The following is a 14,695-nucleotide window of genomic DNA, read 5'->3' on the forward strand; positions in this document are numbered from 1 at the left end:
TATTGTTTGGTCACCTCATTTTCTGATTCACATTGAGAGGCTTGAAAATATCCAGCACAAGTTTATCAGGTTTGCCAGATATACTCTTATGAAGTCAGGCCTGGATCTTACCTGTTCAGAGACCATGTCCTACCTGAGCATAAACTCCTTATCAAGTAGAAGGCAGTTCTTTGATGTTTGCTTTGCGTTTAAGGTTCTGAATGGTATTGTTAGAAGTCCGGAATGTCTGTGCCTTTTCTCTTTGCATGTATCTTCTTACACAACACGAAGTCAGGCACTTCTCCACATTCCCTTTTGCAGAACATCCTATCTACTAAACCGTCCTATAAATAGAATAGCTTCTACAGTGAATAGATTTGCAAAAGATCTTGATTTTTTCAGTACATCTTTAAATAAATTTAAGTCGTCAGCTAGGGCAACTATCTTGGCATAGTGCCCTACTCCCACTCTTTGGATTAGGTTTAGCACAGTATTGTTTATTAGTATTATAGTTTTTACTTAAGACTACTGTTAATTATTAATAAGTACTTGAAATGTTATATACGTTGATGAATAAATAAATAAATAAAAAAGTCTTCTTTAGATGTGGGGCATGATTTTTGCACTTGTCTATCCAGTTCATCTCACAGTAATTCGATCGGATTGAGGTCCAGTGATTGTGGGGGCCATACCATAACTTTCAGAAGATGCTGCCTTTGTAATTTTGACATGTGCTTGGAGTCATTGTCATGTTGAAAGTTGAAGTTTTCCCCAATTATTCGAGTATCAGAAGGAAGTACATTGTCACTTAAAATTATTTTGTAACCCCTCTTTTCGAAGAATTCCCTCTATTCTAATTAGATTGCCCACTGCAGATCCTCCGAAACAACCCCACACCATCACCGAACCATGTTTAACCGAGGCCACTGTACAGCGACCCTTTCATTGGCATAACGGCGAACAAAAACTCGCCTCTTCATTCCAAAAACCTCGAATTTCGACTCGTCACTCCAGAGAACTTTCTTCCAGTCATCAACCGTTCTTTGTGTGATTGGGCCCACTCAAGTTTTTTCTTCTCTTAACATCCTTCAGTAGCGATTTGATACAGCTAAACGTCCTTTAACACCATCATTATAAAGTCGCCGTTTTACTGTCGAAACACTGACCGCTTTTTTACGCTCCTTATTGATTTTTTCTGTGATTCCCAAATCTGTCGAAATTTGATGGTTAGTCTTTCCAGCCTTATGAAGTCCAATGATAATACCTTTTGTTTCCACCGATAACTCTTTTGTTTTAGCCATTTTAAAGAATGTTGAAAAACCAGCAAAGAAACGGTGACAATCGTCAATAAGCAAGAGAAATTATTTACCAATGTTACACACAATCAATTTTTGAAGACTAAACACCTTTAAACGTTTCAAATTTTATCGGAAACAAGCTGTTAACAGGTTAGTTTTTTAGAAGAAGTGCATATTTTAACTACATTGTTTGTTATTTGAAAGACTATTTTTAAATCAGTGTTTTTCAACGAACCATAGTTGATAGGTATGCTGTTTAAGCATATATGCAATTTACAAAAGAGATACAATCTAAATATAGGTATAAAGATAAGATTTTTGTATCTAATTTAAAATATTAAAAAGAATACATGGTGGGCAAATACTTTTGAGCGGTAGTGTATTTATACAGATACAAAACTATCTATAAATCAATGAAAGGTGTAGATCAATTAATTAATTAAAGACCCTATGAAATAATATTTTTTAACTGCCCCTTAAAAGATGTAATCCTAGAGTCAAAAAAGCTTATCTATCTTGACAGGCCATTAGCACTTTCATGTAATTGGCTCATTAATACCATAATTGGTATGGTGGAATGGGACTGAAAATATTTCTGATTGTCTATTCAATCTGGAAGGCACCTTAAGTTTAAAAAGAGACAATATCTCTGGAGAATCTATAGTAGCATTTAAAACCTTATGCATGAGTATTATCAAATCAAATCAAAATATGCTTTATTGTCATAAGAGATAATCTTGTCGACAAAGCTGTATGGGAAGAATGGTATTACCATACATAGGTACAAACAAAAAAAAAACATACAATACACAAATCATACATAAGTATAAAATAGCAACTAAAATAATGCTCAAAAAAGAAAATCTCTTACAGCAAAACTTAAGTACTACATACACATTTCTGACAGGGCACAGACATATATTTGTCAGAAAATATAAAACATATAATGACATATCTTAAAATCTATCTAAAAAGAAGTAATTTACTTCATAATAGCCTCTTGCAACCAACAATTTTTTAACCCTTTTCCTAAAGACTCTATTACTTTGCACTTAACACTTTACTTTGCACTTAACACACCTTAATATCCGCTGGAAGATGATTAAACATTTTTTTACCATCAAATATAAATGACCTTTTTATTAATGAGTTTGAGGGTATAGGCAAAATCACATCATTAGCCCTTCTGCTGCTGCTATAATGGTGCCTATCTCCAACATTGAGATCTCTGTACTTTTTGTGAATTAAGCACACCATTTCCAGTATAAATAAAGAAGGCAACGTAAGGATTTTGTGAGTAATAAAAAGTTCTCTACATGAATCTCTTATACCTACTTTGCAAATATATTTGATAGCCCTCTTTTGCAAGATAAAAACACTCATAAATAATTGATTGGTACACATACCCCAAAAAACACAAATCATACCTCAGATGTGACTCAATCAGTGCAAAAAAGGCATTCCTGGCCATACCAAACCCTACTTCTCTTGTCATGATTTTAAAGGCATAACAATTGGACGCCAACTTGTTGCACAATAATCTGATATGACTTTCAAACTTCAATTTGTTGTCAAGACTTATTCCCAAGAGCTTATTCTCATTTAAATTATTTAAATCAATGTTTCCAAGGCAAACTCTGCTCAAACTTCATTTAAAGTTCTTGACATTTGTTTTAAGAACATTTAAAGTTAGCTTGTTGCAGTCACACCATTTTTTAATTTTGGCTAAATTCCTATTTACTGTATTATTTAGGTTTTCAACACTAACATCATGCCAAAGTACAGTTGCATCATCTGCAAATTGAATAAATATACCTTGTTTATCAAGGTTTGCCATATCATTTATATATATCAGAAACAAAATGGGACCCAACACTGATCCCTGTGGGACACCATGTGAAATAGGCTGCTGTTTTGAGGAGGAACTAGTACTTATGATAGTGTTATATATAGTACTATAGATATGTGTTATATGCATATCTCAATACTCAATAATACATTCATGCTATCACATACAGTTTACATACATCAAACAACATAAAATAATATTAATTAAAAAGAAATTGCTTAAAAGGGTTTGTTAAAACAATATTTTTCAGGTAAGGTACATACTAAAATAAAAGGATTAAGAACAAAAGAAACAAAAGATTAAAAATAATGGTGCTTACAACATGTTAAAATCGGAATTAAGATACTTGTTAAAAGAATAGGAAGCATTTTCTTATTAGATAATGCTTCACCCTTTGCCTAAAATCTTACTTTCTCTAGTCTCTTACTATCTTGGTACAACCTTTAACATATTTGGTAATACATTAAAAAACTTAATAGCCCATTACCCTGGACCATCCTTACAACTTCTCAGGTGCCAATAGGCATGTACCAAATTGATCCTTGCATGAGTTTCGTCATCATGGACATCCTGGTGTGCTTGAAACTGACCCTCACACTGTTTAATATACAGTAGACACTCAAGCATATATAAACAAGGCACAGTTAAGAGACCAAGACTAACATAAATATTTTTGCAATCATCCCTGTAATTTAAACCAGATATCCAATTTTAAGTACTACTATTGCATTATAGTTAGGTAGAGTTCCTCAGTGCCCGAAATAATTTGATATGGATTTTATGTGCAATTTTATAACCTTATATCCTGTACTATACATTGATAAACTAGGAATAACTTGTTGTCAACTATGAATAACATTGATATTACTAATTATTGATAAAAGCCAGTATATTTTTACTTTTTGTATATTTAACTTTAGCTATAAAAAGATTTTTTTTTACAAAATTGGGTATTAAATTATTATTAAAGAGATTATAACATTACTGTTAAAGTGTTACATTCTGTTCTGTAACTGAAGACCAGATACTTCACAAGAACTCTTCATCTAATATAATGGGCTTCTTATTGCTATGCTGTAAAAGTTATTAATGTAACTATAAGAGATTTTTTTAAATTTATATCTTACAACTAATTGAATTGTCATTCTTCACACCTCAGATCCAATTGGCAGAGAATTAGACTTATAAGCACAAAAAGTCTTGGCTCACTGATGGTTTTAAAAGTTCAGATAGAAACTTAAGACTACCAACTAGAGAGAAATACTCAAATTGTCAATCTATAATTCTATAGATATTGCGCTATATCAGGTGTGAATGAAATTAGTAGTACTCACTTTTAATGTTCTACCTGAAACTTAGGACTAGCAAATAAAAAAAGCTTTGGTAAAATTTATATATTTGAAATTCTAAAATGTGATTTTATTAGCAAATTATGTACTTAATTTCCTAATCAACAATCTAATGGTTATTTTTTACATAAAACTTTCATAAGACCTGTAGGTTTCAGTTATAGATTGTCATAATTTCTAAGACATCTCATCCTTCTAATTTCATTTCAAAATTAGGCTTTGGAATTAAATTAGCTGCTTTGAATGTCTTTTGTTTTAATTTGCACAATAACGGTCATTATTATTACAACTGACATTATTTATTAAGTTAACATTAGTGTATTAGTGTGTATCAAGATTCCCAGCTGACATTTCATTTTCAATATGAAAGTATTATTTTGAGAGCCAACCGAATGTTAGGCTATATCAAACAATCATGCAAAGATTTTAAGAATGCATTTGCTTTAAAACAATAATTGTATATTGCATATGTGAGGTCTTTACTTGAATTTTCTAACATTATTTGGTGTCCCTATTTTCAAATTCATATTGACAGAATTGACACTATTCAAAATAAATTTCTAAGATATGCTAGCTATACACTCTCTAAGTCTGGGATAATATTAAACAGTGAACTTACTCTGTCATACCCAAACCAAAGTCAAAGTCAAAATGTACTTTATTTGCTAAGTTTACAAACTTGTTCTAAAAGCTTCCTAATCCTAGAATTTATAATACAAGTATTTATTTGGTTATACAGGATACAGGACAAAAACAGAATACAGAATCGATTTTGATAGTACATAGAAACATATTTTATATAATCAAAGAAAAAACCAAAAAAGAAGAAGAAAATAAAAGGCGAGAACCAACATAAATAATATAAAAAAAATATAAAAAAGGTGTAAAAACAAGAATAATATAAAAAAAATATAAAATAAATCTGATCAACAGATATATAATTAATTTTAAATATTAAAATGAGTCGTTAAAATACTCTTCAATTCTGTAGTAAGCTTTTGGTAAACTTAATTTCTTTAGTTCTGTCCTAAACTTTTTAAGGTCGGTAACAGTCCTAATAGAAAAAGGAACATGATTAAATATTTTACGACTAATAATAATAAGCTTTATTTCCAACAGGTTACATATACCCAGTTACAGGAAAATCAATTAAATATATAAATGTACGAATGCATGAATTGTATTAGATTCATGCAACTAAACTATAAAAGAACTATAAAAGAATTGCTATATAATAAAAAAAAAAGTAGTGAACTTGAGAAAATAAATAATAAAAAATCAACACTAAATTAGGATAAGAATCAAGAATTAATTTAAATCAAAAGACCAAAAAAAAAAAAAAATTAGTAAATAAATGTATTCAAGCTAAAAACTAAATAACCAAAAACTAAATAACCTAGCCTCCCCCACCGACCATACGCAGGTGATTCAAGATAAGTGCCAAATCATCATGGTGAATATCACAAGAATCAGCAATAGTGTTAAAGTTTTGACACATAAAGTGAATAGGACTCTGGTACAGAATGTTGGACCTGGCTGTGTCCAAGTTAAAAGCTGGACACTGTCTGGATCCTAGGCGTGGTATATGAAAGCAAATCCTTTGCAAAAGGGATGGGCAGTCAATTTTATGGTTAAGTAAATGAAACAAGAATTTCTCTCTTCGCAAGTGACCGCAGGTTATGGTCAAAACCCCTTGGAGGATAGACTCCATCATCCTTAAATGCCAAACATTTAAGGAATCGCCGTTGGACTGATTCTAATAGGTGAATGTGCTGGTTGTAAATGGGAGACCAAATGAGGGAGCAGTAGTCCAGCCTGGATCTAACAAATGCATAGTAGAGCGTTTTGGCAGTGGCAGTGTTCAAAAAAAGTTTGCAATTTCTAATAATAAAGCCTAGCATGCGAGTAGCTCTAGAAACAGTATCTTCGATGTGAGGGATAAAAGAAAATTTTTGGTCAAAGGTGACTCCAAGATCCTTGAAACAGGTAGACCTTGCCAGAGACTCTCCATTAACTGAGTAATTAAAGGCAATTGGACTTTTGATATGAAAGTAGCTGGCCACATTACACTTGGAAACATTAAGGTTAAGCCGGTTCAAAGTGCACCAATGGTGTACAGCATTCATGTTCTCTTGCAGTAGACCACAATCTGCTATAGAGTCAATCCTATGGAAAAGCTTTAGGTCATCAGCATATGCTAACCGAGAGCAATTGAGGGTGGAGATCAAGTCATTAGCGAAAACGTTAAAGAGAAGGGGGCCCAAGTTAGAGCCCTGAGGAACTCCAGAGGCGGGTGAAAAACAAGCAGATCTAAAGCCTTCGACCACTACAAACTGAGAGCGGTCAACTAAATAGGAGTTAAAGAGCTTTATCAAGCGATCGGAGAATCCAAACTGGCGTTCAAGCTTATTTAATAGGATGAAGTGGTCAATCTGGTCAAAAGCCTTTTGAAAGTCTGTGTAGATAACATCGATTTGACTTCTATCATTAAGTGCTTCGCACACAAACTGAGAGAAGAATGCTAGGTTTGTAGTACATGAGCGGCCAGAAACAAAGCCATGTTGATCGTTGGCCAGCATGGACTTAACCTTGGGAAAAATTAATTTATAGAGAGCCAACTCAAATAACTTTGAGAAATTGCACAGAATGGATATAGGGCGGTAATTCTCTATTGTTCCAGCATCGCCCTTTTTAAAGATAGGGCAAACTTTAGCTTGCTTCCAGATATTGGGAAAAATACCTGTGTTAAGGATCAGATTAAAAATGTGGAGCAGAGGGTCTGTAAGTGCAACAGAGCAGTCCTTAGCTAAAAAACTAGGAATTAGATCTGGGCCAGAGGTCATTTTGCTTTTGAGACACTTGCTCGCCATTATAATGTCGGTAGCCGCGAGCGCGACGACGTCTATGCAAGTTAAGGGAGGTTCAGAGACGACAGGATGATCGCTAGGAAGTGAGTTCGTGTATACACTCCTGAAATAATCTCCAAAAGCGGACACAATGCTGTCAGGCGTATTGTATGATTGGTTAGAAAGCTTCATTGAGCCGGGGATTTGAGACTGATTACGTTTGCTTCGAATAAAAGACCAAAATTCACTCGGATCGGAGGTTATTTTGTTCTCAATACTATGGATGTACATTTTGTAGGCTTGTGCAGTTAGAGCTTTAATTGTCTTGCGCAGAGATCTAAATATCTCTAGATGATGTTTAGACTTGGAAATCTTAAAATCACGAAATGCTCTTTCCTTTTTATATATATTACGAATTATGTCCGCCGAAAACCAGGGAGGGAAGCGTCTTTTACGTTTTACCTTGAAGGGTACCGCTCTAGCGAAAGTGTTGTTCAGTATATCATAAAAAACATCACATGCGGAGTTGACGTCCTGCTGCACCATGATAGGCGACCAATCAGTATCTAGTAGCAGCTGATACAAAAGCGGAAAGTTAGCCTTTCTAAAATTAAATTCCTTTATTTCAGATTTATTAAGGGGTAGGTTATTGAGAGAGATAAGGCCTGCATGGAATTCAAATGACAAAGAAGGATGGTAGGTATCCTCCGGGACAAGAGATGCACCGCTGTTAAGTACAGAGATATTAAAGCTTGCAAAGATTAAATCCAAACAGCGAAGATTGTTATTTACCACGTTATTGAATTGCTTATAGTTTAGGAAATTAAAAAAATTACTTAGAAGTTGACGTTTACTATTGGGAGATACCGAGTGTTCAATATAAGTGGGGACATTAAAGTCTCCCAGGATAATCACATGTTCAGAATAGATTACATTAACCATGGAAAAGGCTTCTGGAAAACTAATAAATATAAGAGAGTTTCTCGTAAGTGAGGAGGTAAGGATTGGAAGAGATAAGTTGCCCACTTGAGTTGCCGCTTTAGATCATGTCCCAAACATTCTCAATTAGATTAAGATCAGGACTATTTGCTGACCAATCCATAGTTTTAATTCCAACATAATTAAAATAATTTTGAACAATCTGAGCAACATGTGGTCTAGCATTGTCCTGCTAAAACAAAAAATTCTCACCAATGTAAGGGCCAAATGGTATCACATGTTCTTGCAGGATCTGTCTTATTTACCTATCAGCTGTTAAACTGCCATTATAAATAGCCACCAAGTCAGTACGAGCAATTAAAGAGATTCCTCCCCAAAACATAACTGACCCTCCACCAAATAATCTGGTGTTCTGAAAGTTACATTGGGCATATCTTTCATTTGGTATCGATAAACTCTTATACATCTATCTGAGTTGTAGAGACAATTTCTGGTTTCATCTGACCAAAGAACTCTTTCCCAATCTTCATTAACCCGATCGATGTGTTCCCTAGCAAAAGTTAATTTGCTCTACGATGCTCTGGGGTCAAAGCTGCTCCTCGCGCTTGCATTTTTGGTCTCAGATTAGATTCAGCTAGGCGTCGACGAACAGTATCGGTTAAAATTCTGAGTCCATCTGCTTCCTGTAGCTGTGTCTACAGCAATCTTCTTGTCACAAATCTTTGTTTTAAAGCAGAGAGTCTTATGAAACGGTCTTGAACTTGTGTAGGTATGCGATGTCTGCCTTGACTAGGTTTTCTTCAGTCTGTCTCTCTATAACGCTTAATCATACGGGAAATGGATGTATGCGATACACCAAATCTCTCTCCAATTCTTCAAAAGCTCCATCCGTCTTCCAGTAAAATGATTGCCTGCGCACATTCTTCGGCCGTCAAATTTCTTGATTGACGTTCCATAATAAACACTATACTTCAGTGTACCTCACAAATGTAAATTTTCAGTACAAATGATAAATTTTACCAATAAAACTTACAAGCAAAAAAAGGTATGTTAATTCAAATTTTATCTGGAAATCCAACAAAATAAATAAGACAAGCATACTTCGAGTAAATTAAACACCTGTATAAATTTAGAATGTCCGTAATATGGCAGTTTAAAATAAAAATAAATATTCCAATTTTTTTGGAAATTTCAAAAATAGTTCAAAATAATATAGTGGCGGGTTAATTTTGGTGGCCAGTGTACAGGGTGTCCAAAATTCGAGGGTGACCATTGGGATCTCGGAAACCGTAAGAGTTACGGGAGGTTAAATGGAGGCAAAGTTGCGCAATTTGGAGCTTAATAAAATGACGTTTAAAAAATTTGTGCAAGAGAGAAAGATATATCAATGGGATTTCCAAATAAATTGATTTTATATAAACTGCTGCTATAAAATACTCTGTATTTGATATAGTTTTTTTTAAACCAATTCAATGAAAATGTATCAATTGAATACAGGGTATTTCATAACTTTGGTTCATAAAACAGAGTTGATGATAATTTTCCAGATAAACTTGTTAACAAATCCCATTGAGTTCTTATGGGAAGTACTAGAAGGAGTAATCGGACATGCAAGTGCGATAACTCATTTTAAAGGCAATTAAAAATACTTTTTAAAAATGAGAAAATCCAACATGGCGCCCATAAGAAAAAAAAACGAAACGTCGGATTAATTTTTTTTTGCTTCATGTTGTAGGACATAAAAAGTGGCAATGAGAAACTGTTTTTAGTTTTCCGATGTCTCTTTAAGTAAAGACGGTATAAGGTAAAAACGATTTTGGCAATTTTCGATTTTTTTTGGATAACTCCGGAAGTATTCGGAATTTTAAAATTTTTTAAACGTCATTTTATTAAGCTCCAAATTACGCAACTTTGCCTCTATTTAACCGACCGTTGTTCACAAGTTATAGGTGAATTAAAAAAAATCCATTTTTACATAAATTATGGGTTTTTTGGAACCTCCTGTATAAGTTCTATTTGCATTCAATATATACCTCTTTTGCAATGAAACACCCTGTATATTGTGTCAGAATATGTTTTTTAAATAGTAATCTGTTATTGTTGGTATTAATAATTAATAACTGGCATATACGACCTATTTACTTAAAATTATAATAATCTAACTAACTAACTATATTACGTGTGACTTTTATTATAAATAAAAGATAACACAATTCCACTAATTTGCCTAATGAAATAAAATGTTTATAAATATAAGTGAGATAGACTCTAGACATTTTATAGTTACACTAAATCATTCTTTGATAAGACTAAGTGAAATTGAAGCTGAACATGTTTAATTTTGGTATAGTTGTTACTAGCGCAGTGATATATGAATTCTTTAAACATATTTAAATCATACTGTTATTATTTGCTAGTACAAATTTGTACATGGTTATAGCGTAAAACTCAAAGATATAATATTAAGGTATGTACTACACAGTAAGGACTTGTGGGTTTTGAATATACTGTGAGGAATTAATCTGGAATAAATTCGATAAAAAATAAATGGAGGCGTGTTCAAACAAACGTTGAAACACGTCAATTGTTTTTTTTGTATAGGGTATATTATATGGCAGTAGCTAATAGCAACTTTCTTATTTTCAATGAAACATCTCGTATATTAATCCATTTTTAGATATTAGATAAAATTCCAAAAAGTTTGATTTATCACCTTTATTCACGTGTACGAAAATAAATAATGGTTTCTTAATAAATAGTACAAACGCAAATGAGCTTGTTTGTACTTTTATTGTTTAAGGATCAGTTAATCAAATTAGTAAGTCATCACTGCGCGATATCGAGCAGGCTACTGCCTTTCCTTCGTCTCATTTTATAATTATAATTTTGTTTAGTAGACCTCCAGCATTCGCGAGGTGCGTATGAGTTTCCAAGATTTTGAAGAAATATTGGGAAAAGTAGAGATATGTTTAAAACATTTTCCTTGTAGGTTTTACATACATGATCGTAAAATCCGTATGATCGAGTTTTCTTAAAACAAAAAAAAGTAGTTGGAGACAAATCAGGAGATCTAGGCAGTCACCTAATATCACCGGTCACACTAGTAAGGCGGTTAGGAGGAGAACTTATTAAAAATTCTTTTACCCTAACTGAATTATGACCAGGAGTGGCCTCTTGCTGAAAGTGTAGCTATTCCAAATCTACATCGGGGGTAATTTGAACAGCTGAAAGAATTGTGTTTGTCTTATATAATGGGAAATTTGATTCATCTGTAAAGAGAATGTTTTTGAAAAAAAGAATTAGATCTTTATTAGATAACAATTTCGCAAAATTCCATTGATTATCATAATATATCACCCGATTCATCCCACCCTTCTTCTTTCTAAACATCATGTTTCCATGGCAAATGGAAATGCTCCCATGTAATCCCTTTTCCGGAGATAAATAATCCACTTGAGCCGAAAGACTTACGACCAGTTAGTGTTCTCCCAACGTTATCGAAAATTTTAGAACGAATCCTCAATAATCAAATAATAGAACATGTTCGACTGTATAATTTATTATCGAGAGTACAATCCGGGTTTCGACCAGAATATAGTTGTTCAACTGCGCTTTCAAAATTAACAGATGATATATTCAATTCTATAGAAAATTATGAATTAACTATTTAATCTTCCTTGACTACTCAAAAGCACACGCTTCTTCTGGCAATTTTTTAATATTTGGGTTTTATTGGTCAGTCTTGTAATCTTGTGGCAAGTTATCTACATGGGTAGAAGTCAAAAGGTTAAAGTTAATGGTAAGGTTTCTGATTCTAAGCAACTATCTTTTGGGGTTCCGCAGAGATCAATTTTATGGCCCTTGCTTTTCACACTTTACACATATAAAAAGACAAAACACATACAATACAACTCTTATTTGGACATAGGCATTTTACGCGATCTTTGAAAAAATGGTACTCTCTCATTTCAATTTTGCGGATATGGTTTACACTCTATGTTTGTTAGAAAGGGATAAGTACTGCATTCAACTACTACAGAACCACTGTGTAAGATTGATTAAGGATCTACGCGGTAGAGAGCAGGGAGTATTAGCTAAGTTAAGAGACTTGCACTGGCTTAGAATGGGTGAGAGGCGTATCCTTCACTTAGTTGTTTTGTTTAATAAAATAATTGCAAGAAAGTGCCCTGATTATTTATACAGAAAAGTAAAGTTTTGCTCTGAAATGCATAATCTAGATCTTCGCGATACAGATTCAATAACAATCCCATTTCACAGAATTTCTATTTTTGAAATATCTTTTAGTTACAACTTAGGTAAACTTTGTAATAAAATATCTCTGCATATAAAATCTTTGTTATTATTATTATTATTATTATTATTATTATTATTATTATTATTAATTATTATTATTTTATTATATTAAATTATTATTTGCACAAGTAATGGGTCTATCGTCAAAGGTAACTGCAAATAAATCCCTACACTCTGTGGCTGAATCGCCTCCGTAATTATCATCATACATCTCCAGATGTCCCCTGCTGAACGTAGGCCTCTCGCATGTCTGTCCGAACGGCCCTGTTTTGCGCCACCTCTATCCAGTTAGTTACTATGATTTTTATGTCATCGGTCTATCTTGTTAGAGGCCGTCCCCTGTTTCTGTGTGCTTGTATTCGGGGTCTCTACTCCAAAATTCTCTTTGTCCATCGGTCATCGTTTGTTCTCGCTACATGGCCAGCGCTGTTCCACTTTAGGCTGATTATCTTTACAGCATCTTTATTTGCACAATATTTTTCTTCAGTCTACTCTCCTGATGATTTTGATGTTGAAGAATTTATGCAGCCTGATATTGCATGTTCTTTTGATATTAATGAAATACATGTACAAATATCTGAAGTCTTTGAAAAGTTAACCAATGTTAATAAGGGCCCTGGGCCTGACTATTCCAGCTGTTTTCATAAAACACTGTGCTTTAACTTTGGCACGTCCGCTATGGCTGATTTATAATTTGTCTTTCAAGATAGGTAGTTTTCCAACCTCATGGAAGTTAAATTATTTGACTTCTATATTTAAGAATACTGGTCAGAGGGATGATGTGAAAAACTATCGTCCCGTTTCTCTGGCTTGTCACTTTCCAAACGTTCTGGAAAGTTTTGTCACAGATTTTTTATTAGAAAAATTTAAAAACATAATTTTAACTAAGCAGCATGGGTTTGTCAGGGGTAGATCCATTACCACTAATTTGTTGCTTTACCAAACAGCTTTGTCGGGGGCTTTGGAGAATGGTGTGTCGGTTAGTTCCATATATACTGACTTTTCCAAGGCCTTTGACGGGCTTAATCATTCTCTCCTGGTTACGAAATTGTCAGTCTATGGCATCGGGGGTTGTCTTTTGGCTTGGTTGAAGTCTGTATCTGTCTGAAAGAACAGATTGGAAAGATAAATAAACTTTTATTATAGTCCTTTTCCAGTGACTTCTGGGGTTCCTTAGAGTGCCCATCTTGCCCCCTTTTTTATTTAACCTTTTTATTAATGATGTTGTTCATTGTTTTGATTATTGTAATGTGTTACTTTTTGCTGATGTTAAGATTTTTAGAATTATCGACAGTAACTTGGTACATCATGAACTTTGTTCTGATCTTCACAAATTTGAATTATGGTGCAAGAACAATAGAATGGTCCTAAATGCTAAAAAATGCAAATATATTCAATTTATCAGGAGTTTTAGTCCACCATTCCATCAGTACCATCTAATAGGTTCACTTATTGAGAATTGCAGATTGCAGACTAACTTTTTCAAAGAATATTGAAATACAAATAAGAGCTAATACCCATGTATTCACTCAAATCATTGGTGAAAAATTCGTCAAAAGTATAGTAAGCTTTGGGATCTTTTTTTAAAACCTAACATCACGATGTATTTTCCTAACTTCAAAAGGAAGATACCATATTGATATATGTAAGATGTATATAGAGAAGAGAGTGTTAGAATCTTATTATACAGGGTGTTTCGGGAGGGAAAGGAAATATTTTGGGAACCTATTCAGAACCTATTGGTTCGAAGTAAGACAAATCAACCCATATATTTTAATCCGATTCTTAACCGTTTCTGAAATAAGCGGCTCTAAAGTTTCTTTTGTAAATTTTTGGAATAATTACGTTCTCTGTATTTCGAACTTATGTTGCAGGTATATCATCATTGTTTGTTAATACCTATTTTAATTGACTGTTTTGACAAGCATGGTTGTCTTCAATGTTGCTGTATTGGTAGCGCATTACGTGCTGTTGATGAATACCGACGTCGTTTTCTAAATCGAAGAATTTCTAATCGAAAAGTTTTTCAGACAATTTTGCAAATGCTCAGGAAACAGGAATGTTTCCAAGCGTAAGAATTAATTCTGAATGAGAGGCGGGACTAAATGTGGAAAATACGGA

At 33.4% G+C, this 14,695-nt stretch overlaps 1 protein-coding gene across 4 annotated transcripts in view; it reads left to right on the forward strand.

Moving 5' to 3' along the window:
* LOC126744389 (uncharacterized) overlaps nucleotides 1-14,695 on the forward strand; it is a 127,023-nt gene that overhangs the window by 4,810 nt on the left and 107,518 nt on the right. Inside the window, exon 1 of one of the 4 annotated variants that reach the window (XM_050451774.1) lies at nucleotides 10,562-10,727. The exons of the other annotated variants lie outside the window; for them this stretch is intronic. The gene's annotated coding sequence lies outside the window, so the exon portion shown is untranslated. Of the gene's footprint in view, nucleotides 1-10,561; nucleotides 10,728-14,695 lie in introns of those variants that run through there. 4 annotated transcript variants of the gene reach the window in all.

Source organism: Anthonomus grandis, chromosome 14 (assembly GCF_022605725.1).
Source record: "Anthonomus grandis grandis chromosome 14, icAntGran1.3, whole genome shotgun sequence".
Taxonomy (NCBI): Eukaryota; Metazoa; Arthropoda; class Insecta; order Coleoptera; family Curculionidae; genus Anthonomus; species Anthonomus grandis.